This window comes from Echinops telfairi, unplaced genomic scaffold (genome assembly GCF_000313985.2).
Source record: "Echinops telfairi isolate 266 unplaced genomic scaffold, ASM31398v2 ScPeMD7_60;HRSCAF=208, whole genome shotgun sequence".
NCBI classification, from domain to species: domain Eukaryota; kingdom Metazoa; phylum Chordata; class Mammalia; order Afrosoricida; family Tenrecidae; genus Echinops; species Echinops telfairi.
The window spans coordinates 2,982,400-2,987,775 of NW_022103958.1; positions in this window are offsets into that span (position 1 = coordinate 2,982,400).

A 5,376-nucleotide genomic window follows, 5' to 3' on the forward strand; every position below is an offset into this window, starting at 1 on the left:
CATGCACTCTTTAGAACAAGCAACCGTTCAAAATCAAAAGGACAGTCTTTGCCCAGGGACAAAGTTCAGAAGGCAGGAAATAGTAAGAAAGAAAGAGGGATGGAAATGGGAAACACAAGGTAAAAGTTTGATGTTACATTGTGAGTTTGCAATCAATGACATGGAACAAAATGTGTATGAATTGGTGAATAGAAAACAGGTGTACTACGTAACCTTTATCCAATTTACAATTAAAAGTTTAAAAAATAAGAAAAGAGTCTCCATTGTTCTAAGCCATAGTTTCTCAAGAAAAAATAGTCATCATAATAATTTACATTTTGCTTTTATTATTTATATCATTAAATATAAGATTATACATTCTTTGCTTTATTTCTCAAAATAACCTTATATTATTTACTATTTTAATCCTCATCTTATAAATTAGAAAAATGAACTTCAGGGAGAAATGGTAATTTTCCCAGGTTCACACATGCTCATTTGAGATTCTTTGGAAAGTATTTGAGAAAGAAAATAAACACTAGCATTCCTTTAGTCATTTTCTTTAAATCATTTTTTTAATAAATTTGGAATGAAAGATATATATTTTTTAATTCCAGCTTTTTTCCTGAATACTTTAAGAATTTCTTCGAGGTAATATTTGTCAAAAATGTTTTAATGTGATATTTATTTTTAAATGCCATCAATTAGTTGACCATTTCTCATTTGTCAGCTCCCACGTAACTCCCAAATGTTTACATAATAAATTATCTTACTCTATAAATGTCTGGATAAGTGATCTGATCCTGAGACTGATTCCTTCAAGTGGGAAAACTTAGATGAAGAGCATGAGAATTTTTGAGGCTTAGATAGTCTGAATTCAAGTTGCTAACAAGTTCTCTTCTAGGAATTAGAGAAGATACTAGTAAGACAATTCCAAAGACACGTTTCTGTCCGTGTCTCCACTTCTCTTGTACGCTCTAATTTCCTCCCACCATCCATAAGCCAAAAGCACTCCTAAACTGTAATTGGTGAAGAACCAGCCACAACTGAAAATTTCCCTGACATCCAGTTAATTTGGGCTCATAGCAACCTTAGGGGATAAACTAGAACTGCCCCTGGCAGTTTCTGCGACGGCAATCTTTGCAAGAGTAGAAAGCAGCTAGAGGTTTTGAGCTGCTGGTCTTGAGTTAGTTGCCCAATACATAGCCCTGATATGTAATTTTTGCTGAATCAAAAATAACTAGAAGCAAGTATGTGGTATAACATTTTACTAATATCCTTTTGCTACTTTGCCAGAAACTCAGTAAGGCATTGAAGTTCATCTTCCACATTTGCCTTGCTTTACGCTGACTTTGATTGTTCACCTTGTTCCAAATATATTCTCCATCTTTAAAAAGAAGATTAAATGGTAAAAAGTATTTTTATGAAGATGTTAAGCATCAGGTTCAAACACACAAGCTCCTCAAGAGAAGGACGAGGCTGTCTGAACCCATAAAGACTGACAAAGCTCAGAACTCATGGGGTTACTATGGGTCAGAAACAACTGGCTGGCAGTTGTTTCTAGTTATTTTTGATTCAGCAAAAATTACATATCAGGGCTATGTATTGGGCAACTAACTCAAGACCACCAGCCACTGCTGGGTGAAAGCGTCAGCTACCCAGAGAAGTCATTTTCAGGCAAGAATATCTTGCCAAGTGGACCATGGATTTAGGGAAAGGGCTCCAAGACAGGGTTGTTCTAGTTTCCAGAGAGCTAATGTGCAGCTGAGGACCACCAATCCCAACAGACCCTGGGAAAGTCGGGGGGATGCAACCTGCTCTGTACATCCTTAGCCCTCCACTCAACAAACGCATCTTCCCGGATCAAGATCTGGGCACTCATCTGCAAAGATTCTAAGTAATTAAATACCTGGGCAAGCCCTCTCCGAGCCTTGTGGACTCCTCTACACAAGCATCTCAAACCCTCTCACCCTATAGAGTCCATTCCAACCCAAAGGGATCCTAGAAGATAGGCCGAAGCAGAACGACCCTCATGGGTTTACAAGACTAACATTTTATGGGAGTAGAAAGCTGCCTCGCTCTCTCTTGCAGAATGGCTGGTGGTTTGGAAGGGCTGACACCTCAGACAGCAGCCCACCAGGTACCCTACTATTCCACCAGGATGCCTATACACAAGCATAAAGAATAGTAGCTAGAGTGGAATAATAACTTCAGTTTGAAATGATTGAGCACACATTGTATACCAGGTCCTGTGCAGAGCACTGTAAATGCCTCTCTTACTCAATCCATTCATCGCCATCCCTATGAGGAAGGGATGCTTGTTCCTATGTTTAAATGAGGGAAAAGAGTAGTAGAGCAAATGGATGAATTGACCAGCCATGGGGCAGTGCCAGAATGGGCGCCCAGTGTCCCTGACTTCACAGTTAACCTTTTGGTCCCTATACAACAAGAAATTGAAAGATCTGACTGAACCCTCAAAAAAGACAAGTCCTCTGCAGGGAAGGGGTGAGCAGCAGAGGCACTCCAATGACACATTTGTGGAAAACCTCATCCCAGATGTAAAAACTCACACTTCACACACTTGGAGGCAGGCGCGTGAGAAACACGCAGCTGCTAGGCAAGAGATTTCCATCTAGGACATCAGGAACTTGCAAACAAGTAAGAAGGTCTGTTCTCTCTCAGGGATCTTAGGTTCAGGTTCACTCCAGAGTGCCAGAAAGACCAAGTCATGTGGGAACTGACCTGCGTGAGCTCTCCTGTCCTCAGGTGAGCAACCTAAGACCAGGAGCCTAGCAGAAACCCTGAAGGGGCGCGGTAACTCTTAAACACAGAGGGTTCAAGGAAAGCTCCAAGGGCATTGCCCCCACGCATTGTCATCACCAGATGTGAGCACCTCTGCTTTAGAAGTGAGCGCATTCATTTTTAGTAAAAATGACTTGAGGCTTGCTAATGAGACCCCAGGGACACTGAATCCCAATTAAGACAACTCTACCCCCTCGTCACATTAACTTGCTGCTGCAGGCAGACTTTAGGGCTGAAGTCTCTGTTTTTATCCCTGCTTTAGACTTACATGGGTTTGGGCGTATTTTTTTGTTTGGGGCGCGGGGGGGTGGGGGAGGCATTGTTGTTTGGTCACTTGATTTGTTTTAAACTCCTAGACTAGTTGGGTTTCCATCCTCATGGTCGGTCGTTTGAAACCCCAACTGCTGGGTGAGAGAAAGACAGGGATTTTTACTCCCATCTGCAGTTCCAGCCTTGGTAACCCACAGGGGGCTGCTATGAGTCAGCCCCAACTCAGTGGCCAGTGAGTTTGGTTATTTTTGTTGTGTTTTAGTTATTAAGCAGCTACTACGTACAGGACATGGCTTTGCGCCATCTGTTTGGGAGACTCGGCTGCTATTCAATATGAAAATCTTTTTTTTTTCCTTTTTGTTGTTAATACCAGGGACAATTCTAAAACAGGTCCTTGCCTACCAACTCACGTTATCACATTGTGCTTAGGTGGTGATGAGCAAACTGGAGTAGAACTATTCTCTTGGGTTTTCAAGGGTGCTGTCTTACAGGGTCAGGTCTCCAGGTCTTCCTCCCACAAAGCCCTGGGTGGGCTTGAGCCACAACCTTTCTGTTCACAGGCACACTGTCCACTTTTGGTCCTACCAGGGCTCCCTGAAGTTAACAAACCTCTGAAGAGTCTCTACCTCATGGTGGGTGGGACAAGCCGAGGTCAGTATAGGTTCTTATTTAAGAAGAACTAAGAGTAAACTGCTTTGCTGAAAGTCCTGCTTTGCCTCTTTCTAGGTGTATAACCTTCAACGATTGACTTACTCTCCCTGTGCTGCCGTTTATTCATCTATATTTGATATTTTTTCCTTACTTAAGTTAAAAGAAATATATACCTGCACAATCACAGATGGAATTAAACTCAGTAAGTGGTAGTATAGATGTTTTTAACCAGTAAAGGCTAAATAAAACATGAACATATAAACCCCTTTAATGTAAATTCTTTGAAGGAGCTTCAAAAAGTTCATGGAATGTGGAATTTCTTTTTAAATGAAAATTTTCCATGAACTCTTGGAAGTCTCCTCATACTTACAGAGCACAGACTGTAACACTAACTATTACAGTTTCTTTATTCAAGCATACATGGTACATTCCAAAATATAGACCTCATGGTGGGCCAAAATGCAAGCTTTAATAAATGTAAAAAGAATTATATTATATGGAGTATGTTCTCTGGCTACAAGAAATTAAAAAATAAGAAGATGACAAAGAGAAAACACAAATGGAAATTAGAAATTAGCAGCATACTTATAATACTACACTTGTCAAAGAAGAAATAATTTTTAAAATTCATTAATAACTGAATGATAATGAAAATGCAAAATGTAAGATATTAATGTAGGATGTAACCAAATTCTAATTTAAAGGAAATTTATAGTTTTTAAATTTTTTTAATGAAAAAAATGCCAAAAATCAACAACCAGACTTCATACCTTAAGAGCTAGGGAAAAAAAGAATAATAAAAGAAGGAAATAGGAATGATAAGAATATAAATTAATCCCATAGAAAGCAAACAGGAAACGTTTTACTACAAAAGCCAAATATGATTCTTTGAAAAGGCCAGCAAAACAAATAAACTCGTAGAACGATGTAGATGATGGTATGATGATGAAGACAGATAATAGATAAATGGAAAGAAGAAGGCGTGAAATTTTAATATTAAGAAGAAAAGAGGATAGCATTACCAAACCTAAAGGATAATGAGCTTGTGTGATCCAAGATGACAATTACGAAATATGAATATGGTGAGGAGAAAGGCATCAGAGCTAAAATTATGAACACCTCATTTGTGGAGGGCTATGGGGGACGGTGGGAGCCCAAAGCCCATCTGAAAGTATCTAATCAGACTGGGCCCCTGGCAGATCTGCTTGGCCACAGGCAAGAGTCTAGAACAGCCTTACAATCAGGCAGAGACCATGGTAATCTTGATTGTGCTGGATCCAACTCCACACTTGGCCACTCGACCACCCTATAGACGTGGCCTGAATTTGTTCTGAGTGAAAGTATCTCTTACTGGTTCCGTGACAGAAATTTCTTCCCAGGTTTTTGACTGTTGATGGGGGTCTTTTCCTTCTTACACATTATTTGTATTTTTATCTTTGCACTATGATCATTTTATCCTTACCACCTTAGTGGGATTTTGTTTTCTATTGTTTTCTGTTGGGTCTCCAGCTATGAAGCACAGGAGGAGTGGAAGCATAATGATAATAACTGATACAAGGGTCTATAGGGAACACAGGGGTGGCGGGGTGATAGGGAGGAAAAGGATATTTCGGGAGTAAATAATGAAGGAACACTAAAACGGACTGTGATTGCACAACTCATTTTAAAAATGAT